This window comes from Oryctolagus cuniculus, chromosome X (assembly GCF_964237555.1).
Source record: "Oryctolagus cuniculus chromosome X, mOryCun1.1, whole genome shotgun sequence".
NCBI classification, from domain to species: domain Eukaryota; kingdom Metazoa; phylum Chordata; class Mammalia; order Lagomorpha; family Leporidae; genus Oryctolagus; species Oryctolagus cuniculus.
In genome coordinates, this window is record NC_091453.1 from 62287066 (window position 1) to 62314464 (window position 27399).

Genomic DNA, 27399 nt, shown 5'->3' on the forward strand with positions numbered 1-27399 from the left:
ATAAGAGAAAGGCTCATAAATATGGTTTATTATGGCTTTCCATAGGCTTCCATACACAAGCTGAGATTATACGCTGAATATATATGGAGGGGTGTTTGTGTGTGTGTGTGTGTGAGAGAGAGAGAGAGAGAGAGGGAGAGATAGAGAGGGAAAGTGAGAGAGTCACATTTGGTGGTTTGTAATAAAAGATACAACAGAGAAAGAGCCATTGTATAGGGCATGGTATGGAGAGTGGGAACACAGACTGTGGCTTAACCTATGGTGCCACAACGCTGGCCCATCATTTTCTAATCATGTAAAATTATACTTAGTGTTTTTGACGGCAAGTCTTCATCCTTAGGTTACCTAGAGTCACCATTCTGAGACACTTGATTAGCATAGTGCAAAGAGATTGAATCATTATGAATTAGAAAAACACTCTTATTCTTCAAGGGTTTTAAAAGTTTTGTGCTGAGAACTGGGGTGAAAGATTACATATAAATTGATTTTATACCATAGATCACTTCCTAGTCTTTGGCAATCAATTTCTTACAGCAAAGGGATCATAGAAATTGAAATTTGGTGTGGCGATTAAGACACCTCTTGGAATGTGAACATCTCATATCAAAGTGCCTGGATTTCAGTCCTGCTTCTGCTCCTGATTCCAGCTTCTTGCTAATGTGCACCCTGGGAGGTGATGGATCAGGTTCAGCTTGGATTCCTGCCACCTGTGTGAGAGACCCAGATTGAGTTCCTGGTTCCTGGTTCCTGGTTTTGGCCTGGCCCAGTTGTGGCTGTTGCAGATATTTGGAAAGTGCATTAGCACTAGTGCTCTGTCTCTGTCTCTCTGTGCGTCTGCCTTTTAAATAAGTAGAATAAAAAATGAAAGACATGGACACATCACTAGGACCCTTTTCATTAATTATTAGTCCAGTCAGTCATGCTTTTATATGAATATGTCTCCAAGGGTTAGGGCAGTGAGGTGTGCAGGCTTCTATTCAATTCTATCAGGTTCTACAAGCAGGCATGATCTCAGTAATACATAACTTCACCCTTTCTGGAATCTATAGTAATTGAGGTAAGAAACTATATCCTCTCTTGCTTTGAGCCTCTTTCAAAATGTAAACATCATATTTGACTTTGTGCCTAACATAAATCATTTATCCATCCCTTTACCCCAAAGGATGCATGTTTTCTTCAGTCCCTTTACAGCCAATGTTTCCACTTTTAGAGGGAACATCAACTTTGGAGACTGTATTGGTCCAGATTGCAGACAGCAATACTAGTTTAGCTAATGCCTCCTTACCAGTCTACATCCATTCACATAGGGTATGACTATCTAGATAACTAGTGGGCTCTTGTGACTGCTAGGCAACACAGCAGCATTCACTCTCAACCTTCATTTTTGCCTGATGAAGTGAAAGCACAGTCCACTGACGTAAAAATTTAAATGGATAGTTACAGTTCTTGCTTAGGAAACACCCTTGTTTCTGCCACTTGCCGAGGCAGCCCTGGGCCTGCAGTCACTGCATCAGGTAGGAAAAAGCAAGGTGAGTAGTGTGAAGAAGAAGGTAAGCAGCATACTTATCAGACTAGTGTCCTTCTGTGGTTGGAAGAATTATATAATCACACCAGTATACTTCTCCGTTGGGAATAACTGCATAGTTATACTGACATCCTCTATTACTCTATCATCTCAGATGTTCTGCAAAAACACAGGGATCTATCTGGTGGAGATACTTCCCTAGCCTCACTCATGATCTGTGTCAGCATGCTCTTATGAGGCCTGCAAGCTAGTGCTTCATGCCTGTACCTGCCTCTTTTATTAGACAACCGATGTTTCAATTATGTGTTCCAATTCTCTATCAGAATATTGCTCTTTTTAAATGTGTCTTTTAGATTTACTTATTTGAGAGGAAGAGAGAAACAGAGAGTAAGGATGTTTTCATATGCTGATTTATTCCCTAACTTCCAATGACTGGGTATGGGCCAGGGCCAGACCCAGAGCTAGAGCCAGGAATGAAATCCCAGTATCCCATGTGGGTGGCAGGAACCCAATTACTTGAGCTGCCATCACTGTCTCTCATGTTCTGCATTGGTGGGAAGTTGGATTCAGGAGCCAGAGAAGGGAATCAAACCCAGGTACTTTGATGTGGAATGTAGGTATCTTAACCCTAGGCTAAATGTTCTCTTCATATCTCTATTCATTGCTGGATGATCTAGATTACAGTTTTCCTTGTTCTGAGAAAATGTGACTTGGCAGTCCAAAATACTTTAATATTTTTGTTCCAGTTCTTTTCTAGTATTCTTGTTCTTGTCTAGTACATTTTCTAGTACTTTGCTAGTACATTTGCATGTATAGCTCAGTAAGTAAAGTCCAGAGTTGGTGTCAGTTCTTCACAAGATCCATTTCTAGGCACCCCTCCCCACCCCCAGAGCTACAGGCAACAGCCTGACTTGCCAGTTAGGTGTCAGGTCCTTACAAAGAATCTGCACCACAGCCATCTGCAGTCTCTTTTGTTGTCAGACGGAGCAGTTCTAAATGGTATTTTGGGATTATGTAACTAGAGACACATCTCATGTCTCATGTCTGCATTGCTGCTAGGCTCTCCTCCAATATCCACTCACTTCATGGACCCAAGTTGCCAGTTCAAGGACATGAAGATATGTATTGCTCTGTTTGGATGTGCATCAAGATGCCCTACTTTATTGCAGCCTTCGGCCACTTTCTGTTTTATACTACTCAGTAGAGAAAGTGTTCCCCAGTCAGACACAATGTCCATTCAAGTCAAAGAGGTAAAATCCCATCCACACAAAGCATGCTCAAACAGATTCTCCTCCAATTTTCCAAAACAATTGTCTTCCAGCTATCACTTTAATCCCACCAACCCTGACATTCCTAACTGCAATCTCTATCGCAACATTATTAGTGTATTTTGATGTTAACAATACTCGATAGGGGAAGTGTTCTTCAGTCAGACAAAACATCCACTCCCAAAAAGTTTCAAGTAAGCGAGAAACAATCTTTTCATAATTTAAATATCTCAGTTTTACAATCCTATCAACTCACGCATTTCTATATTTTTCAGTATAAGAGTATAAGAGATTGACTTTGTAAGGTCGTCACAAAACACAACAAACACCGGAGTAAGGGAAAGGGTTTATTGGGGAAAACCCAGCAGACCAGATGGAAGGGGCCGAAGAAGGAAAAAAAAAAGAGAGAGAAGGAGAGTGTAACAGATAGAAAGAAAGAGAGAAAGAGAAAGGAGAGGAGCTAGCGAGGAGAGAGGAGAGGAGGCTAGAGATAGAAGAGGAGACAAGAGAGAGGGGGAGAGAGAGAATCCAAGAGGGAGCTGAGAGAGAGCAGAGAGCGCAGGGAGAGCCACGTGTTCAGGAACAGGTTCTTTTAAAACTTTGCCAGAGGGCAGGCAGGGAAGCAGGAGCAGCAAATCCCATTAGGATGGGGGTGGAGCTTGACACCAGTGGTTGGGCCATGTGGCCACCTGGCTTCCAGCAATGGCGGCAGGGCTAGAGCCTAGTATGGTATCAGGGTGTAGATCACAGCATAGATAAAGCTGCACCATTTTCCTAACAGATCTTCCATCTGCTGGTTCACTCCCCAGATGGCCACAACAACTAGGGCTGGGCCAGGCTGAAGCCAAGAGGCAACCGCTTCTTCCCTGTCTCCGATGTTGGTGCAAGGGCCCAGGGACTTGGACCATCCTCCACTGCTTTCCCAGGCACATTAGCAGGGAGCTGGATTGGAAGTGAAGCAGCTGGGACTCAACTGGTGCCCATACGAGATGCCAGTGCTGCAGGCAGTGGCTTAATCTGCTGTGTCACTATGCCAGCCTCAATAGGTACAATGACTTTATGGGGGCCCCTGAATGTTGGGGACCAATAAGGGGTCCCTTTGCTTCACCCAACCTGCAATAGTACTGAATTGAGACTTCGGAAATGTCTATTTTATTTACTGGATTTCTTCTTCTTCTTCTTTTTTTTTTTTGACAGGCAGAGTGGACAGTGAGAGAGAGAGAGACAGAGAGAAGGGTCTTCCTTTGCCGTTGGTTCACCCTCCAATGGCCGCCAAGGCTGGCGCCCTGCGGCCGGCGCATTGCGCTGATCTGATGGCAGGAGCCAGGTACTTCTCCTGGTCTCCCATGGAGTGCAGGGCCCAAGCACTTGGGCCATCCTCCACTGCACTCCCTGGCCACAGCAGAGAGCTGGCCTGGAAGAGGGGCAACCGGGACAGAATCCGGCGCCCCGACCGGGACTAGAACCCGGTGTGTTGGTGCCGCTAGGCGGAGGATTAGCCTACTGAGCCGCGGCACTGGCCTGTTTACTGAATTTTTTAACAGCCATCTATTTTAGTCCTTTGGCCTGAAATAACAAAATACCTTAGACTGCATAATTTATAAGAAATATTTTATGAAGCTGGCATCTGGCACAGCAACTTAAGACACCATCTAATGGCATCCCATATGAGCACTGGTTGGAGTCTTTTTTTTTTTTTTTTTTTTGACAGGCAAAGTTAGACAGTGAGAGAGAGAGAGAGAGAGAGAGAGAGAGAGAGAGAGAAGGTCTTCCTTCTGTTGGTTCATCCCCCAAATGGCCAATCCAAAGCCAGGAGCCAGGTGCTTCCTCCTGGTCTCTCATGTGGGTGCAGGGTCCAAGCACCTGGGCCATCCTCCACTGCCCTCCTGGGCCACAGCAGAGAGCTGGACTGGAAGAGCAGCAACTAGGACAGAATCTGGCACCCCAACCGGGACTAGAAACTGGGGTGCCGGCACCACAGGAGGAGGATTAGCCTAGTGAGCCGCAGCCCTGGCCACTGGTTGGAGTCCTTGCTGCTCCACTTCTGATTCGATTCCCTGACAATGCATCTAGGAAAGCAGCAGAAGAGGCCCAACTGCTTGGGGCCCTAACACCCATGTGAGAGCCTTGGATGGAGTTCTAGGCTCCTGGCTTCAGCCAAGCCGAACCTTAGCTGTCACCACCATTTGGGGAGTGAACTAGCAGATGACAGTGTGCTCTCTCAAGCTCTCTCTATCTGCCTTTGAAATAAATTAGATAAATTCTTAAAGCGATTTATTGCTGGTGTTCTGGAGTTTGGGATGTCCAAGATTAAGACATCAGCTAATTCAGGGGCTAATGAGAACCCATTCCTCACTTGATGGAGAGAATGAGTAACCTAAGTCGGCCTTTTTTATAAGGACACTAATACAATTCACAAGGGTGCAGTCCTCATTATCTAGCTACCTCTCAAATGTCCCTCCTCTTAATACTACCCTGTTGGAGATTTGGCTTCAAATTGTGAATTCTAGGGGAGGCACATTCACACCATGCTGTCCATCTAAAGCTTCCCCCCACCCTGCTGTGATGGATTCCTCAATTCTCCCCTCTGATTCTATTCTTCTGTTGATTAATCTAATGTTTTATTAGCATTTGTAAGGCTCATGAGAGGAATCTGAGACAGCAAATTCCATAAGGCCTTTTGAACTATTGCTCACTTTTTCCAGCAGTGAGGTTACATGGGTGACCCACATGATAGCAGTCCTCTTAATCACCATAAACTAACAGGTATATGTAATAGGTGACTGTTCCAGTCATCATAAAGCCAGCTCCATATGGTGTATATCAAAAAAAGGAAATCTGAAGTTTCATCTGAAGTATTCCAGTGGGCACTATGGGAAGAAACAGAAGCACTACCCCTCACCCCCATTATAGTCTGAATGTTTGTGTCCTCTCATCATTTATGTACTGAAACGTAACCTCCAATGTCATGGTTGAGATGTAAGGCCTTTGGTGATCAGGTGATGCGTGGTCTACATTCATGAACGGCACTAATGTTTCTATAAAAGAAGCCTGAGGGAGCTTATTTACCCTTTCCATCATATGAAGACACACAGACGGCAACATCTGTAAGGAAGTAAGCCTTCACCAGACACCACATGTCTTATGCCTTTGATCTTGGACTTCCCATACTCCAGAACAATGAGCCATACGTTTCTGTTGTTTATAAATTACTCAATTAAAAGTATGAGGATCCTTCAAAGAGTTCATTGAAAACAGAGTTAAAAGATAAGTTTATTTCAGTACAAAATTTTTGAAATTCAAGTGTGCTAAGAATCTTCAAAAACTTCATAAAAATGGATATCATGAAACAACTATTCATGGATTTCAAAAAGTGTTTACATCAAAATAAAAGAATCTTTTAATTCAATTTTTCTATAAATGAGAACTGAGACCCCCTCCTATTTTATTATAACAGACCAAACTGACTAAGACACCCACTTCTGAGGGTAAATAAACATCAAAATAGCTTTTATCCAGGCCACCAGGCCGGCAGTTCGCTCTGGAGTACCAAGCTGTGGGTCTGCATCATATATGGCCATCTGTAATTGTTTCATAATGAGCCATGAGTCCTATTTCAACCCAAGTATACTTTACCACTCTGAAGCATTCAAAATCAAAACCAAAACTGCATCTCTAAAGTATTGACTTTCATTATTCATTTAATAAAGATTCTTTAGAAAGCTTATGATACCAATCTACTATATTCCCTGGTTTCCACAGTTTCTTGGTTTTGCCCTTCCCCCATGGGGACTATGCTCCTTGTTGAACACAGGATTTACAGGTACTCTCTATTGTCCCGACATAACTTTTTCTCCTGAGGGATGTTTTGAGGAAAATGTCTGAAGTTTAGACAGATCACATTCACCATGGCCCAGCATCAAGACTCAATCCAGCCCCGTCTTTTGATTTCATTTTACATTCAGAAATAACCAAGGCATTATATTTCACATATTTCTTATTAGTTTGTATTTCCTCATGCCTCCAGTGAACCAGCTGAGCATTCTCACAGGACTTTCTCCACTTTAGATGCCGCTCCCAAGACTCATGGACCTCTTGTACTTTTGATGGACTGGTTATAAATTCAGGGATCCGCAAACCTATTCCCCAAGCTTGATGATACGGTAGAATGAGTCACAGATCTCAGGAAAATAATTATATTCAGCAGCTCATCATAAAGAATATAACTCAGCAACAATGAAACAGAAGGCATTCACGGGGTAAATTAGGGGAAGAGGTGACACAGAGTCTTTCTAAGTGCATCAACTTCCAAACATGTCAATGTGTGTACCAGCCCAGAAGCTTCTGGTATATGTAGTTTGAGAAGAAAGCAACAATATTTTTTAAAGGAGGAATGAATGTGCTTCACAAATACATTAACTATTTCCTCAGATAGAGAAGAGTAGAACTCTAAAAAGATATATCTGAATAATTTGAATAAAATAGGCAGGCGCCGCGGCTCACTAGGCTAATCCTCCTCCTGCGGCGCCGGCACCCCGGTTTCTAGTTCCGGTTGGGGCGCCGGATTCTGTCCCGGTTGCTCCTCTTCCAATCCGGCTCTCTGCTGTGGCCTGGGAAGGCACTGGAGGATGGCCCAAGTGCTTGGGCCCTGCACCCCATGGGAGACCGGGAGGAAGCACTTGGCTCCTGGCTTTGGATCCGCGCAGCGCGCCAGCTGCAACACACCGGCCATAGTGGCCACTTGGGGGGTGAATCAGCGGAAAAAGGAAGACCTTTCTCTCTGTCTCTCTCTCTCTCTCACTGTCTAACTCTGCCTGTCAAAAAAAGAATTTGAATAAAATAAGAAGAAAGAAACACCTTTTGTTTCAATTATCTGTGTGTTTTATATAAACGTATTTGTTTATGGTGTATCCAAATATCTACCTCTACATCTATACCTAGGTAAATAACTCACTTTAAGACATCTTAATTTTCTTATAGACACATAGAAGATAATATTTTATGAAAATTGTTTTGACACTGGTATTGAAAATGAACGGATTAAATATGAAAATTTATTCTTTCCAAAAACTTTAAAAACAAGTACTATATAGATATCTCTGTTGATTGATATAAATTTTTAATATTAAACTGCTAATTAGGCCATTTCATTTATGTCAAAATTATTTATTTCATTTATTTCAAAGTTGTCAAATTGAATAGTGTTATCAAAAATATTCATAAAATTACAGCAAATATTATTCTGTTGAATGACTTTAACATAGCAGTTATTTAAAGCCATTTATGGTCGGCCGGCGCCGCAGCTCACTAGGCTAATCCTCTGCCTGCGGCGCCGGCACACGGGGTTCTTGTCCCAGTCGGGGCGCCGGATTCTGTCCCAGTTGCCCCTCTTCCAGGCCAGCTCTCTGCTGTGGCCAGGGAGTGCAGTGGAGGATGGCCCAAGTGCTTGGGCCCTGCACGCCATGGGAGACCAGGATAAGTACCTGGCTCCTGCTATCGGATCAGCGCAATGCGCCGGCCGCAGGGCGCCAGCCGTGGCGGCCATTGGAGGGTGAACCAACAGAAGGAAGACCTTTCTCTCTGTCTCTCTCTCTCACTGTCCACTCTGCCTGTCAAAAAAAAAAAAAAGCCATTTATGGTAAACAAATTTTCTTAGACTTGCTGTCTATAGTATGTTGCCAAATTAGGTCTTAGTAATTTATAAAATGTATCTGAGGACTGGCATTGTGGCCTAGCCAGTAAAGTTGCCACCTGTGATGCCAGTATCCCATTTGGGTTCCAGTTCAAGGCCTGTCTGCTCCACATCTGATCTAGTCCCCTTCTAATGGCCTGGAAAAGCAGCGGAAGATGGCTCAAGTGTTTGTGCCCCTACCACTCATGTGGAAGACACAGAAGAAGCTCCTTGCTTTGGCCTGTGGAGTTAGCAGTACCTTTTGTGGAGTGAACCACTGGATGGAAGGTCACACTATCCCTCTTTTTCTGTCTTCCCTCTCTTTCTATAACTCTGACTTTCAACAAAAAAGTATTCAGGTTTACTTGTTTATTTCCAAAGGTATCCTTTTATTTCTATGGTAACACCAAAAAGCCTCTACATAGTTAACATTCACAAATATTTTGAAATTTTTAACTCATAGAATTAATTGTAATATAATTAAGATTCTATCAATTCATTTCTGGGCATAAGGTTCTGTAGAAATATATTGGAATAAGAGCTAAGATAGCAGGTCGTGCATTTAGAATTGGTAAACAACATAGGGTATTTGATCATCATTTCTAATATAATGAATTCAATCTAATTGAGACTTAATTAAGAAGTCCACTTAGATGGGACATTTCCCAAGTTACTGAATTAATACTAATTAACAACAAAGATTGTTGCTTAATTGGGATGGTAATTCCGCTTAATTGGGATGGCTGCTAGTGATTAAATAGTACTCAAAAAGAAATATCCCAGCTTGGTTTAAAGGCTAATTATACTTTGTCTCCCCTCTAAAGACCTTTCTGAAAGTACTGCTAACTTCAAGCCAGAAAGAGCCGAAACCCACCCACCCGCCCTTTTAGTTATAATGGAACAGCTTAAATGCCCATTAATTGACATCTTTTTCAACTCCTGTATGATTGTTCTTTTGCAGAGGCTGCTGAAGAGACCAGCTATAGCCAAGTCTAATTCTTTCAAGGTAAAAAAAAAATGTCTCTTGGTTGCAGGGTGGAGGGCGGGGTGTGGGGTCAGGGTCTGGAAGCCAATACAAATCAGCACACAAAACCATTAAAGCAGCACTCATACATGTTAACTTGCCTCAAGCATCAAGCAGGGAAATAAGGCGAACAGGCATAAAACAATTAGAGATCAAAACAAAAAAGTATAATATCCAGGACTTGATTATACAGTAGAGACTAGAAGGGTTACGATAATTCAGAAAAGAAAAAGATTATTATGGTAGGGGTAAAGATCCAATGAAAGGCAAATTTTAGAGAATTTTGATTTAAAGTGGAGAATGAATTAAAAGTAGAAAGAGGGTGAGAAAGTTAAGTTTAAGGACAATAGGGTAGAGATAATGAAAGTCCGAATAAGCTAGAGCCCATTCCAAAACAAAAACCACAACAATAAAAAACACCAAGATGAGGACCTGCATGGCAGTGACTACCCAAAACCGTTCCAGACATAGAGATCTTGGATTCTAGAAGCATATACTTGACTGCAATTTCTAAGATTTTTGTGGGGTCCGTCTATAGACTCTAAGACAATGCAGGGAGTTGAATTGAGTCCAGACACAACTCAAGAATAAAATTTCCAAAAAGAGTATATTATTACAAAATAAATCACATTTTCAAAATACTTTCCGGTTTGCAGCCACTCAAGTCCATTTTGGGCAGTATTGTTTGTGCTTCCCACAGCCACCCACGTTACACTGAGCACCTAGGCTCCAGTTTCTCTTGAATTAAAAACAGCTGAGGTTTCAGTGCTGGGCTGCTGAATGAAAATTTCCATATTCAGCTCATCATCAAAACCCCAAAGAATGTTTTATGTTTTTTACGTTCTTTTGACTTTGGTGAACATCAGTCTTTTTCTTAAAAACTCAGTTTTTAGAATAAAGTGACTGAGAGTTAACCTTTAAAATAGTTAGTGGAGAAAGTGAAATCATAACTTTTCACTTGTTGATTTTGCAACTTCATATTACATGTACCATATCTTATACAAATGTTATATTCAAATTTGGAACAAAAAATTTCAATAGCAGTCTATGGAGACCATATTAAGAAGGTTATTACAATGTTGTTACAATGTGGAGTTTCAATGATCAAACAATTTGAGGAGAATTCTATTTGTAGCCCTGTATGAGACTATTAAGTTGCTATTACATTGTCAACAGAATATCGGAACTACTTCCTTATGATACCATGATATGAGTACATGACTTTGGGCAAAATAGTTTTAGGGTAAAACAACAGTTACCTAATTGTTATATTACTACTTCTTGTAAGTATTTTATAATGGAAAAACAATTTTGTGGAAGTCAACAGAGGTTATTTATAGTGACAGACAAAATGAAATACTGTCAAGATCAGCTACATTGCCAGAAAAAATGAAACAGAAATAGCTTATGTTCAAACATCATTAAGTTTAAGGTATAAACCTACCAAGGCAAGGAAATTCAGGATTTCCTGCTATAATACTTTTAGTAATTTCCCCTTGTGACTAAGCAGTATTCACCAAATAGGCCCTTTCTGAGAGTGAACTGTTACAGCAAGTAATGTTCTACACCATTGGGAAAATGGTTATTGCAATAAGAACTTAAAAGAAATATGAATATAAATATTTTTGGCACCACTTAAAAAAGAGTAATTCCTAATTCAACACTATATAGAAGTCTATTTCTTTACACTATTAAGGTTTTGTTATGAAACTGCATAATAGTCAGGCAAATAATGTAGCTCTATCAACTTACAGGCTGTCTACAAGGTGTTTGTTTATTAATTGCATTTAGATTTTTTCAAATTATTTATTATTTCATTTATTGGAAAGGCAGAGAGAGAGAAAAGACGTTCCATCCACTGGTTCATTCTCCACATGTGCACAACAGTCTGGGCTGGGCCAGGGCAAGGCCAAAAGTGCAGAAATCAATCAGAGTCTCCCTTGTGGGTGACAGGGACCCAACTACTTGAGCCATCATCCACTCTGCCAGGGTGTGCATCTGGACCAGAGCCAGGACTCAAACCTAGGCACTCTACCATGGAATGTGTGTGTTCAACCTGGCATTTTACACTATGCCAAACACTGACCCTAATGTATAGTTTTTTGAGTCAGAAAAGCAATTCAGTTTAATCAAACTTGCACCTATCTGGCCAGATCCATATTAAAATAAGAAACGAAGAGCATTTTTCCAAAGAGAGAGATAAAGCAAGAAGACAGGTAATTTTCGAGAATTAGACTATCTTGCACCCACCTGTCTTTCTTTAGAATGCTTCTCAGACAATAGCAGCATTATTTAAGTTGACTCATCTCCTCCAAATTGCAACTGGAAAAAAAAAGTGAATAGAGAAATGTCCTTGTCTCACAATCAATCATGAGGACAGATTTTATTGTTTTAAATTTACTATGGAAATTATGAAAGTAAATTACACACCACTTTTCCAGGTTAGTAATTAAAAATAGAATATTAGGCATTTGGAGCAATAATTGGACAATATTTGTTTAAATAAAATACAGAAGGAATTTCATTGTAATTTTTCCTCTAATTTTCAAAGAACTATTTTGTTTTTCAAAGAAAAGCCAGTCTTGAGTTTTGAACATTTTTCTTATTTAAATTATGTTTCAACTGTATTTTACTTGGAGAAGTATGGCTAATCCTCCACTATATTTTTCCTCCAATGTGACAAAAAAGTTGCCTTTTTACAAAAATCAAGCATTTAGTGAACGATTGCATAGACTAGATAATACCAGTGTACGCCAATTTTTGGTGTGTGCATCCAAAGATAAGGGCATATATTAAATGATTTCAACAAGTTCATGGAACATGTTTATTATGAAAAAATGCATGAATTTAAAATTTGTTTGCATCACAATAAACTTGTTTTTTAATTCCATTTTCCAATAATTTTTTGAGATGTCCTCATACAGAAGCAAAAAGATTATGTGAGCTTCTCTTAATTTCAATGAAAGTTTTTTTCTACTACTACATATTTCCAAATTTCATTCTCTTTTTGGTCTGAAAATAAAAAGATCTATGAATCTGGCTTCAGAGAAGGAATGATGATAAAAACATTAGGGAAATCAATATTCTGATAAATATCCTTGTTCTTTAATTTTATAATGCTGTAAATATTAAAAACTTAAATTCTTGCCTTTTTTACTCTTTTTAATTGAGTTTTGATTGACATTTGCAAAGTAGCAGATATTTAATATATACAACTATAGCAGTGAGAGTTATACTTTCATATAAGTATTGTGTGGATGTTTTGCATTTTCACTTTGACTTGAAGAATTCCCTCTAGCACTTCTTGCAAGACAAGTGTAGTGGTGAACTCCCTGTTTCTGTTTGTTTGGGAAAGTTTTTAATATTTCCCTCCTTGCTAATGGAAAATTTTGCAACATAAGTTGTTCTTGAGAGGTATGGCTTTTTGTTTCTGTGGTTTTTGTTTCTTTTTGTCAGTACTTAGGATTTATCAACCTATGCTCTATTGGTCTGTAAGATATCTGCTGAGAAATCTGACAGTTTGATGGGAGGGGGCACTCCCTTGCACATGACAATTTACTTCTTTTTGTCATACTGTTTTCAAAATTCTAGTTCGCATTTCCTTACAGGAATGTAATTATAATGTGTCTCTGTGTACATTACTTTGGGTTCAACATATTAGGGAACTTTTGGGCTTAATGAATATAGATACCCATTCCATTCTAAGATTTGGGAAGTTTTCCAGCCATTATTCCTTCAAATAATTGTTCTTCCTCTCTGTTTCTCTCTCCTCCTTCTAAAACTTTTATAATACAAAAACGAATTCTCTTGATGGTGTCCTGTAAATCCCATAGGCTTTCTCTACTCTGTATCATTCATTTTCTACTATGTTTCTCTCAGTGGGCCATTTCAAATGATCTTAAAAGTTTGCTGATTCTTTTTTCTGTCTGATCAAGTCTGTGGTTTAATCTGGGTCATGGAGCTGCTTCCAGGTTCCCAATTGGGTCTGTGGTTGGCAGGCCTATCACAAGGGAATGAGACAGTCATGGTTTATTTCATATCCTTGGGCAGATCTGGAGCAGTGACAGAAATGCATCTGGGACCACAGTTGACTGGGGCTGGAGCTTAGTGACAGGGATGCTTCTGTATCTTCAGGTCCATAATCAATAGCTCTGTTATCAGTGTCATGGGTGGGCATGGTTTCTCCCAGGTCTATGAGCAGGTAGAAATGCTGGTAGAACCATGAATGTGCTGGGCTAGAGGTGTGTTCATAGGGAATATTTTGTTACTAAAAGCCTAGTCCTTATCAATGCTGAAAAATCAGAATAATGAGGACAAAGTTTGAGGATAAAGGAAAGAGAAAGTTTAATTTACTGGTAGATGACAATGATAGCAAGTTCAGATTCTCAAGAACTACCATCCTGCTCAGCAGGATAGTCTGGGGCTTTTAAGGAGTTCAAGAGAGAGGTTGGGCTGCTGAGTCAGGTGTTGAAGTCGGATGCAGGTCTGATAATCAGGTATCTCAGATGTCTGCACAGCTCCTTGAAAAACTTGCTTGAAGGCTTAACTTGATCTTAAGGAGGAAATAGCAGGATGTTCTGCAAAACCAAGTAGCTCCAAAACATTTGTCTGAGATCAGAACTAGGTAAAGTATCGTATAAAGAAATTCCAGTGTTTCATTAGTCAAGATGAAGTCCACTCAGCCTAGAGCCCATGCTTATTGTGCCCTTTGGTTCCTTGCAACCCTTTATATATTCTGTTAGAATGCAGTCAATCCCCTGGTCATGCTGACTTGCCAGGGCCAGATTACTTTGCAATTTCAGCTGGCTATCTCAAGGCCAATTTCTGGAATTATCAAGCAGGCATTATTTATCTGATTGAATCCTCTAGTCATAGGCTCAGCAGTCATCAGAGTAAGAAAAGGAAAAGAAAAATGCGTTCAGTCTGGTTATAGCAGGACCATGGATGAGCTAGGCTAAAGGTGAGTTTATAGGGAAATGGGGCTGATTCTGGGTTTTCAGCCAGGCCTTAAATTGGCAGGTCTGCTATTATGGGAACAAGACTATCTTTTCATAGCAACTTTCCTTAGACTTGGGCTCTCCTGGGGTGTCGTAGCTTATTACTAACATGTGAAGCTACACAAAAGCAATTCTTTTTTATAAATTTTACCAAATTGGTGGCATGTTCATATTATCATAGATGTTTGCCAAACTGGTGTTTCTTTGTGAGGACACATGTTGGGAATCTTCTATTCCACCATCTTGTATTTTAATATTATTAGCTAATATTTACATTAGTAGTCCATCATATAATTAATAAGGTCATATTATGTCATATACACACCATGTAATCTGGTAAAAGAATATTTATTTAATGTTTTCATTTAAAATATTTGGTATTTCATATAGGCTAAGGATACTTTCATCTACCTGTCTTAAAGATATGTCGCTTTTGAAATCAGTGAATATGAATGGTATATTCATTATTTAACTGATGGTAAATCTGTACTTAGTTACTAATAAGAACCATATTCTTGGGAACACTCAGAACTGTTTTTATCTATGACTGGATAATATGCTCAATTATGCAGATACATATATTTACAGTTTGACTAATACTTCCTCAACCATGCTCATGTTGCAGAATAAAATTCAGTTATCTTCTGTGACTTTTTCTTTCATTTTGACTGGTAGAAATTTTAGATGCAAACTGATGGATTAGAAAGATTTGGAAGTCTCCCTGTATGTTAGTGGATTATTTTTCTTTTCTTTTTAAAAAAGGTTTATTTGTTTATATTAAAGGCAAAGTGACAATGTGACACACACACACACACAGTGAGTGAGAGAGAGACAGAGAGAGGTCTTCCATGTACTTCTTCATTTCCCTAATGACCACAATGGCCAGGGCTAGGCAAGGTTGGAGCCAGGAGCCTGGCTCTACCTGGGTTTCTCACTTGGGTGAGTATTTTAGTCTTTTTCTTCTGTCTTCTCAGGCACATTAGCAGGAAACTGGATCAAAAATGGAGCAGCTGAGAATCCAGCACTCCCACATGGGATGTGGAGTCACAAGCAGTGGATTAACCTGCTGTGCCACAACAATGACCTGTGGTGGTTGGGGCGTTATTTTTTAATAGGATCATTGTGAGATGCTAAATATGATATTTGGCATCCTATTGAAAAATGTCAGGTTTCCGGGGGGTGGGGGGTCGGGAATGAATACCTCTACATAGCAAATATTAAATACTAAAGCATATGTAAGCCATCTCAGTTGAATAGCTACACCAACTGATTAAGCAACTATGTGAGAAAATATGCACTATCTAGTGGCATGCCTCCAACAAAAATGGAAGAAGAAGATGCATACAGCAATATAACTCAGAGTTTATAGTAGATATAAGATAGGGAAATTGTTTTAATGTCAATATTATCAGAGAAATTGAATGAATCATAGAAACAGGTGAGTTGGCAGAGAATCTTTTGGATGGGATTGATGCTAGAAAATAGAAAAAGAGAAAGCATTAATGTTCAAGCATTTTATCTTACCCCAACCACTATCAATACACACACACACACACACACACACACACACAAATCCCAAAGGTTCTGGAACATATGAGAAAGTAACTGCTGAGAGCTTGCTTTCTGAGAAAAAAAAAAAAAAACTTAGGAAACTTCTAACTTTTCAGAAAAATCTATATTCAAAAGGGTGCTATATATGACATATTACTGTAGTAGAAGACTAAAATAGCTATTTAAAGCACCTTATTAAAAAAGATGGTGTCCTCCATATCACGGAAGAGTATGGAGACAGCAGCTGAGAGTTCTCATGACTCAACTTAAACTTTATTTCCTCTGTAAATTATTTTGTTATAGAAAACCTTAAATGGTTTTTTATTTCCTTCAATAAACTAGAATAGTAATAGTCTGCTTTTAAAAAATTTGCACCTTTTCCCCCAAAATTCACATAGGTCTGGCCTGTTTTAAATCCTAACCAACATGAGTACAAACTCCTTGTGAAGACACTATGTCTCATACTTTTTATACTTACACTTGGAAATGAAATAGATACTCAATAACATTGATTTTTTTCCATTTATATAATAACTTTGCAGTGTCCTTGACTTTAAAAAAGTACTTCTCTGTCTTCATATTTTAATACAGTGGCAGGAGCATTGACAATTACAATATTTATTCACATAATCATTTATCAACATCTGGTCATTTTTAATAGGTTTCCCAGTCATTAGTGAGAATTAGTAAAGCCAACTAAATTTGCATATTAATTAACTTGACTAGAAAGCTCTAGATGCATATAGAGTTAACTGACATATACTGAATTTAAATGACTGTTACATTCTATGGTGAGATAGGTTCATATAAAAGAGTTTACTTAACTTTGATTCTGACATTGTGTTTATATGTAATCATTGATGACAAAAAGGAATCGGCATAATCAATGTAAGGAAATTATTTCTACTATAACTAATTACAAGGACATACTACACATGTTTAATGCCTTTACATATTTTTGATAAGATATGTCAAAATATGTTACATGCTTGAAATAGTTCCAGAATCTTTTTATTTATTTGTTTAAATGCAGACTTTAAAGAAGTTATTAGAAATAAATGTAGGGATAATGGAGAAAATTGTTTTTGTTACAAAGTATTTATGGATAGAGGTCATATAATGTATTAAAATACATCCTAGATTCTCAGGAGTATAAGAAAATGTAGATCACTTAACCTTATTTTTATGTTAACAAAAAACACTTTTCTGATGTAAAAATGTTTTCCATAATTAGTAAACTAAAGCATTCTAAAGCAACTAATAAAGTACTTTTATGTATGAGATGCATATTTTACTATTTATTAATGCAATTCTCCTTGTAACCCTTTATATAAAGGAGGTTTGAAATTTTTCAACAATGTATATATATATATTTTAACTTTTAAATAATTTTTATTAGACAGGCAAAGAGAGACAGAGACACAGAGAGAGAGAGAAAACTTCCATCCATTGGTTTACTTCCCAAATGCCTGCAACAGCCAGTGCTGGGCCAGGCTGAATCCAGGAGCCAGGAGATCCATCTGGGTTACAGGGACCCAAGTACTTGAGCCATCACCTTCTGCCCCCCAGGGTGTGCATTAGAAGGAAGCAGAGCCCAAGACTCAAACATGGCACTCAGAATTGGGATGCAAGGCCACAGTACCTTCCCCTCAGTGTATAGTTTTAAAATGCCTTAGATATTCAAAGTGCTTCCATTTCTTGTGGAGGGTATGGAGATGACTATTTTTTTTATTTGACAGGTAGAGTTAGAGACAGTGAGAGAAACAGCAAGAAAGGTCTTCCTTCCGCTGGTTCACTCTCCAAATGGCTGCAACAGCCAGAGCTACGTCAATCCGAAGCCAGGAGCCAGGTGCTTCCTCCTGGTCTCCCATGCGGGTGCAGGGCCCAAGCACTTGGGCCATCCTCCACTGCCCTCCTGGGCCACAGCAGAGAGCTGGACTGGAAGAGGAGCAACTGGGACTAGAACCTGGCGCCCATATGGGATGCCAGCACCATAGGCAGAGGATTAACCAAGTAAGCCACGGTGCTGGCCCCGGAGATGACTATTATCTGATTTAGTTGATCTATATGACTCAGATTGTTCCAGAGAATTACCCAAATTGCTATTTTTGGGCACAGTGCAATAACAATTTTCTGAAAACTCCAATTGTTAAAATTTCTTCTTAATTTCAGCATACTCTCTCTATGTATTCATGGAGACTCTGGACTTTCTGCTGCTGCTTTTATCAATGAAGACAACTGATACTACACTTTAGGCTCTAAGTCAATTTTTAGAGACTAAATTACACAGACTAGTAGCATTGGTATTGATCAAGCTAAATGCATACATAGTCTGAGTTGACAAATTATAAGTTTGAAGTCATGACCTTTATCTCAGTAATATACCTTAAATTTGGTGCAACTTTTTCCTCTTCACATATGACATCTCGTCAATTTTCTGTATGTTATAACTATGGTGTTATTTGAGATGATATTTAGCTACTTAAAGCAGATATAATTATGATGAATGTATGACTTATTTATTCTCTCCTCATATGTCCTCTAGAAACCTACATCTAATCCAAAATAGACAGTATTATTATATATCCTCTATTTTCATGTAGCAGTATAATTTTAGATGCATCACATAAGAAAACAAATATCAGCATTACACTGTATTCATGATAAATACCATAAAAGCATTATTTGCATGATAAACAATATAAAATCATAAATCATCATTTGGAGTAATATGACATCGTGCCATATATTTTCCAGAAATTATCTCATTTAACTTTTACTGTAACACTAATATGTTGATTCTTTCCTTGGTCTGATTTTTTTTACATGAGGAAATTGAAACTCAGTGAGGTCAAGAAAGTTACACAAAGGCCCTCAACTGATGGGAGAGGAAGAGGATTCAATTATGTTTGTCTCTAAACATTTTCTCATTATATTATAGAGTTTTCTCATACTGCTAGGTTTGTAAATGTCTTTGTAGTTTCACATTGTACAAGGGGTCTTCAAAAGTTCATGGAAATGCATATTGTGGAAGATCATGCTTGATTTCAACAAACTGGCACCTAAAGAAACTTATCCTTTGCTTATTGTTTTAATTTGAAGAGGAGACACAGAAAGAGAGAAAGAGAGAGCCTGAGAGAGACAGCACTCCCACCTGGTGGTTCAGTCCCCAAATGGCCAGTACTGAGCCAGGTCGGAGCCAGGATCTTGGAACTCAATCCAGCTCTCCCACTTGGGTGGCAGGGATACAGCTATTTGAAACATTACTTGTTGCCTCCCAGAGTCTGCATTAGTAGTATTTTGAAATGGGAGCCAGAACAGAGACCTGAACCTAAGTACTCTAATATGGCACATGGGAATCTTAACGGCTAGATCAATTGCCTTCTCCTGAATTTACCTTTTAATTCCAATTTTTCCACAAGCATTTGAGGTACCTCAAATATATTTAAACAAAAAGTGAAAATATTTGTCAAATCTTACTAACCATACTAGATACACTATTTGTATTCAAGTTCAAATAAATTGAGTGAATTTTTCGATCAACTGGATAACTTCAGACCCTCTCAGAGAGCATTTCTGATTTATCCAAAATTCTTTGTAATAGTTCCTGTGTTCAATTTCTGACCCAACCTATTCCTTAAGAAATTGTATACACTAACATTTCATCCTCTACTATCATTATAGAGAGATACAGTATCTCTCCACATTTCTCCTGTGTTTCAAATTTATATACATATTGTAGAATTTATAAAAAAAATTTAAGATATATTAACTGATGCACAAAACATCTTTGTTCACTATTTTATATAGAAAGCTGACTCAACAGGAGACAAACCTATCAAATTCCTCTTTCCAAGTGTGTTCCTTTCTAAATGTGTATCTTTGAACTGTATCACTAGTTACTGAATGGCCAAAACCCCAAAACAATGGCATGCATGATGCTGACCTCTAACTTATCCATCATATACATGTAATTCTCTGTGTGTTTCATTGATTATATCTCCTAAATATCTCTCAAATCAATTCTCATCTCCCCAAGTCTACCACAACTCCCTTACCCAAAACAGTATTATTTCTTGATGAAAATATTTTAATTTTCCATCTAACTAGTCTTGCTTTCCACACAACTCTGGCAAATACATCCTTCATACCATATATAGTAAGATTACAAATATAATCAGGCACTACCCTGAAATCCTTCACAGAATCATCTGTAGAGTTAGTGATAAGAGTCTAACTTCTTAACATAATTTTTAAATCTCTGAGTGGCCTTGATTTGAGCCCCAGAGTTCATGTGTTTGAATGGAACTAGATAGCTAGTTAGATACATAGGAAGATGAATAGATTCCAGTTGCCTAGCCCCAAATTCATTCACTCAAATATTCATCAACAAATTCTTTTGAACTGCTTTTACTGAGTACCCACCATATACTGAGATGCCAGATCTCAGGGAGTTCCCATTCTAGCATGGGAAGAAGGGATTATGGCTAACAGTATCAATAATTAACAAAACAAAGTGTAAGTCATACAGCATGGTAGAAGATGAAAAGTGTTATTAGAAAAGATGAAAGTGGCTTGATCAGCATAGCCCTGACTGTTAATGAACAACTTAATACATTATCCCTCTTAGTAGTTTTTTTTATCTGTTCTACTTAATATGACTGGTTTAGATCTGTAATTGATGCACAGTTATTCTTAAGTGTTGAAAATTAACTGAAATGTGATCCCTGTTGAACATGGTGGTGGGAATGGGAGAGGGAAGAGATGTATAATTTGGGACATGCTCAGGCTGACTTGCCCCAAGTGGTGGAGTTGGAAGCATACCAGGGGATTCCAATTCAATCCCATCGAGGTGGCATGTACCAATGCCATCTCACTGTTCCAGGTGATCAGTTTCAGTTCACAGTTGGTCATGGTGGAGGGACTGGGAGTCAAAGGGAGCACATAGACAAGTCTAGTACCTGCTAACGCTAACCGATGGAGTAAATAAAGGGGAGAGTGATCCAACATGGGAAGTGAGATACTCAGCAGACTCATAGAATGGCAGATGTCCTAAACAGCACTCTGGCCTCAGAATCAGCCCTAAAGGCATTCGGAGCTGGCTGAAAAGCTCATGAGAGTATTTCAGGCATGGAAAGCCAAGACACTCTGGCAAAAGATCTCTGCGAGTGAGATCCCAGTGGAAAGAACAGGTCATCAAAGAAGGAGGTACCTTTCTCTGAAGGGAGGAGAGAACCTCCACTTTGACTATGACCTTGTCTAAACAAGATAAGAGTCGGAGAACTCAGAGGGCTTCCATAGCCTTGGAAACTCATGACTGGAGCATAGGGAGATTACTGATGCCATAGACAGGAGTGTCAATTGGTAAAGTCAACAACAGGAGTCACTGTGCACTTACTCCTCATGTAGGATCTCTATCCTTAATGTGCTGTACATTGAGATTTAATGCTATAACGAGTACTCAAACAATATATTTCACTTTGTGTTTCTATGGGGGTGCAAACTGTTGAAATCCTTACTTAATGCATACTAAACTGATCCTCTGTAAAAAAAAAAAAAAAAAAAAAAAAAAAAAAAAAAAAAAAGAAATTATCAATTCCCAACTTGACTCTCACTGGGATTAAACCTGACAATAGGTCTGCTCTGATTTCATCATCATTTAAAAAAAATCATCTATTATTTTTCACTTTATGTTTCTGTGGGAGAGCAAACTGTTGAAATCCATACTTGATGTATACTAAGCTGATCTTCTGTATATTAAGATAATCGAAAATGAATCTTGATGTGAATGGAAGGGGAGAGGGAGTGGGAAAGGGGAGGGTTGTGGGTGGGAGGGACGGTATGGGGGGGAAGCCATTGTAATCCATAAGTCGTACTTTGGAAATTTATATGCATTAAATAAAAGTTTAAAAAAAATAAAAAAAAATGAAAAAAAAAGATGAAAGTAGAGCAAAGCAAGAGACTAGAAACATCCATGTTGATGGAACAAGTTGAAATATTAAACAGCTAATCAAAACAAATCTTATTGATAAAGATACATGTAAGCACATTTTGTAATATGGGAGAGTGAGCTGGGGGCATACCTAGGGAAAGAAAATAATACCTAGACAAAACTAGTAAAAGGCCATTCTGTGGAAATGAAACTAGTAGATTCAAGTAATATCAAGGAGGTCAGTCAACCAGGAGCACATGGTAAGAAGGGAGACAATAGCAGGAAATGAAATCAGAAATGTAAAGGAGTTAGGCTTTCATATAGACTCTGAAGGCCATTGTAAGGATATTTGCTTTTACCCTGAATGACCTGGGGAACAATTACAGGATGCTGAGCAAGGGAATGGGAGGAACTGACAGAATGTACTGTACTTATTGATATAAAATGATTGTTTCTGCCACTTTCATTTCTGCTTACTTCTTTCTCTTTCTTTAAAAGAATTTTTTTTTAAGTACTCGAAAGGCAGACATACAGAGAAAGAGAGAGAGAGAGAGAGAGAGAGAGAGAGAAAGAGAGAGACCTTCCAACTACTTATTCACTCCCCAAATGCCCACAATAGCCAGAGCTAGACCAGAATGAAGCAGGAACCCAGAACTTCATCTGGGTCTCTCACATGGGTGTCATTGGTCCACACATTTGGGCCATGTTGGGGTGGGGAACAGGCAGCCTGCAGGCCATACAAGGCCCTTGAAGTCATTTGTTCTGGCTCTGCCAAGGCAACTGCAAGTGGGACTCAAAATTCAATAAATCTATGGCAGGCTCATTTTTAAGCTGGTAATTTTGTATGGCCAATGAATGATGTTATAAATATCTAAATGGCCTTTGGCATAAAAACTTTTCCTACCCTGATTGCTTCCAATAATGCACTTTAGCAGAAAGATGGAATGGAATGTGGAGCTGGAGCTCAAATCCAGGCATTCCAATAGGGATGCTAGTGTCTCCAGCAGCATCTTAAGTGCTGTGCCGAATGCTTGGCCCTACGTCTTCCTTTTTGGTTTTTGTTTTACCTTATGTTTCTCCGGTTCTGATTTCCATAATATAAATCAAATTATTCCCATCCATTTGAAAATGATACTGCTTCTTTTTAATTTTTTCAAGTAGTTATCCTTAATTTATTAAAAGATTATTTTTCTGACCATTACCATTGTGTGACTCTCAGAAATATTTATTATTTTTTCCAGGAAATGCTTTTAAGTAAATACTAGCTGTAAGAAATTTTGCTAGGCACTACTAGATAGTACTGAAACAAAGTTCCAGTCTTCATTGATCTTATAGTGCAGTCTTTCTCTGGAACCAAACAAGTAACTTAGCAAGTTTTCACTTCACTCTGATGCCTTTACTCTTGGCTCACACATTCATTCTCTCAATGTTTCCCAAATATTTTGCATCATAGGAAATACTAAAAAAAATCTTTGCATAGAAACACTTGGGCAGACTGACAGGAGCTCTATTCAGTCAAAAATAGTCAATCTGTAGACTCTGGCTTTCTTCACATAACCAACCTCTTCTGTCTCTTTCTTACCATTCATACACTACAATTCTTTCTGTACACAGGGAAGCGCAGATCTGGGATTCTAGAGTTTTATTTCTGGACAATTTTGTCATTCTTTACTTAGACAACAGTGAATTTAATAACTCATTTACTCACCTTACATCTTAGTCTGTTTTCTGCTATTGTGACAGAATATCACTGACTGGATAATTTATATATATAACAAACATTTACTTCCCAAGGTTCTGAAGGCTGAGAAGTCCAATATCAATGTACTGGTGTCTCACAAAGGCCTTTGTGTCCACATAAGTCCATGGCAGAATGGCAATAAATCATGTGAGACAGAGAAGATGGGAGCTGATTTTATTTTTTTACCAGGAGTCCACTCCGGTGATAACATTTATTCATTCATGATGGTGGAAACCTCATGAACTCACCAAAGGTCTCACCTGTTTATGCTACACCATGACAGCAATTAAATTTTGATCTGGGGCCGGCGCCGCGGCTCACTAGGCTAATCCTCCGTCTTACGGCGCCGGCACACCGAGTTCTAGTCCCGGTCGGGGCGCCAGATTCTGTCCTGGTTGCCCCTCTTCCAGGCCAGCTCTCTGCTGTGGCCAGGGAGTGCAGTGGAGGATGGCCCAAGTGCTTGTGCCCTGCACCCCATGGGAGACCAGGAGAAGCACCTGGCTCCTGCCATCAGATCAGCGCGGTGCGCCAGCCGCAGAGCGCCAGCCGCGGCAGCCATTGGAGGGTGAACCAACGGCAAAGGAAGACCTTTCTCTTTCTCTCTCTCTCTCACTGTCCACTCTGCCTGTCAAAAAAAAAATTTTTGATCTGAGTTTTGGAGGGAACATTGAAAGCATTGGACCTTACTTCCAGTATTTCATTACTTCCTCCTGGATTTAAAGTATTTAAAATGCTTTTGCTATAATATTCATTTAGTATTTTCAAACATGTTTTTGTGAGATAACCTTTCTATGGCCTTGCATGCCTGAGAGTATACTTACTTCTTTTTCACATATAATTGAGAGCTGATTTGAACGTAAATTTTTAAGTTTCAAGTTGTTTCCTTCAGTCCTTGTGTTTCTTTCTTGAGGGCTGGCACTATGACTCAGTGGGCTAAGTCAAGGCCTATAGTTTCAGAATCCCTTGTGGACTCCAGTTCTAGTCCTGGCTGCTACATTTCCAATCCAGCTCCCTGCTAATGCACCTGGGAAAGCAGCAGGGGATGGCCAGTCGTTGGGCCCCAGCACCCACGTAGGAGACCTGAAAGAAGCTCCTGGCTCTGCTTTTGTCCAATTGTGAGAGTATCATAGACATCGCCATCATTTTTACTACCTGTGTGCCCATTAAGCCCCTTGATTTAAAATCAAATTTCAATTCAAGCTCTTAGGTTCAGCCTTGTTTTCCAGTTCTTTAAGGAGCTCAGCCTCAGTATATTACCATAGAATAACAAAAACATTACCCACATTAACCTATTAACCTGGGAAGGAAACCACAATGTCAAATCCCAAAAGATATCACCTCAACCAGTTTGTTGCTAGATGCGATGTCACCTCACACAACACTGTCCCAGCTCAAGTCCTTTCCATTGTAGATGACTTCACCACAGCCTCCTCATCGAGTATCGGGGGTCCCACCTACACCAGACCTAGCAAACTCTTGCCATTCATGGAGGAGCTCATGCAATGTCAATTCTCCAGTTACTAATTACACTGGCAAGTCCTGTTTTAAAAGACCCACCTGACTAAAGCGACTTTTTAAACATCCAATTTTCTTGCTCTATGACTGAACCTTGCTTTTTGATATTTATAAAACTAAGTTCTGTGAACTATGTAATTCTTTCTTAACATGGCAAGCTCCAATGGGGGCAAGTTAAATGCTTCCACAATGACCCTAAAATTAAAAATCCCTCTAATACCAACCTTGTCCTGCCTAATGGGTGACCCTGCCAAAGGATCCACACCGTGTTCTCTCCTGGTGGAATAATTTTGCTGGCTTCTCAATGCCCAAACCACTCATTACACTCCATTTTCCCTCTCCCTTGCTTGTTATTTAGCCTCCATACTCCCACTTCAGTGTCTCTTATCTTGACAGTGCCTCGCCCTCTAAATCTTCAAAAAATATTACATGTCAAGCAAAATCAAAAGCCCATTGGATATTTATACTGACACCTAGCATATATTTTCAAAAAGGTCATAGAAACTGTGTATTGTGAAAAGCCTTTGCATAAAGTTTTTTTAAAATGTACCAAAATAAACTCATGCAAACTTGTTATAACATCTCTGGATAGGATCCAGTTTGAGAAACTAAGAAGGATAAGAGCCTGTATCAGGGCAACATGAATTCTGCCAAAATTGATGCAAGAGCAAGCATCGGATTTATAGTGAAGCCTGAATGAAAAAATAGTGAAATCAGTGATGCTTTTCAAAAATCGTATGGGTTCAATGCCCCAACGAAGTCATCAGTTCACAGATTGATAACTTATATTAAGAAGGGATGAGACAATGTTGAGGATGAATCCCATAGCAGCAGACGTTTCACATCAATTTGTGAGGAAAAAAAAATTAATCTTTTTTGTGCCTAATCAAAGAAGACTGATGATTAACAGCAGCAACAACAGCGAATACCATAGACATATCAATATCTTACACGATTCTAAAGGAAAAATGGCACTTGAGCAAACTTTCTGCTCAATGAGTACAAACACTATTGCACCAAGATCAGCTGAAGTCAAGAGAAGACTTTTCAAAGCAAATTATTAAAGAGCAGAATTAAGATCCTGGAACAGAGGATGAAATATGGCCATACCATTGTGACCTTAAAGAAAAAGCAGAATCAAAGTAATGGCTGACAAGAGGTGGAAGTGGGCCAGTCAAACAGAAAATGGACAGGCCAAGAGTAAAAACCATGGCAACAGTTTTTTTTTTTTTTTTTGGATGTCCAAGGTTATGCTTGTTGACTTCCTTGAAGGCCAAAGAAAATAAACATCTTAGTAGAAGAATGTTTAAGAAAGTGAGCCAAGGTTTTAGCAAAAGAATGCCAAGGAAAGCTGTACCAGAGTCTTTCTCAGCCATGACAGTGCCCCTGCTCATTCCTCTCATGAAACAAAGGAAATTTTGTGAGAATTTCAATGAGAAGTCATTAGGCATCTATCTTATAGTCTTTATTTGGCTTCTTCTGACCCCTGTTGATTTCTTAATCTTAAAAAAAGCTTTAAAGGATTCTCTTTTCCATTTAATAATGTAAAAAAGACTGCATTGTCATGAATAAATTTCCCAGAACACGTAATTCCTCAAGGATGAACTAAATTGTTGGTATCATCACTTAAAATGATATCTCGAACTTGTTGGAGCTTATGCTAAGAAATAAAATTTCCATTTTTTATTTTTATCTTCTAATTCCATTTTCCATAAGTCTTTGCTGTTTTTTGTGTATGTGTGTGTATTTAACTGAACTAGCTTTTCATACTCTGACTACTGTCAAAAGACAAAATTAAATCAAATTAAGTTATAAGTTTAATTGTTTTTTTATTCATGATTCATGCACTGGGGCAGCTCCTATTCTAAAAAATAGAATGACTGCTACCATTGAACAGTAGGAGAACAGTAGGTTTTGTGAGTTGAGAACAAGGAAACACAGCAATAGAAAAATAAAAGCTAATTAGTTATCAGGTTACATCAGCTCCCATTTTTGGAGACATTAAAGCAGAGGGAACTTCCTTATCATGCTGACTCAGGTAAGTTACAATCTTCTGTTTTCAAGAAAAACTGATCTGTGTTGAAATATATCTGCTTTCTTATAGTTTTAATTTGACTATGAGGCATTTAGCATGAGTGACTCCATTTTGGTTTAGTCTGCTCTGTTAGGACCTCA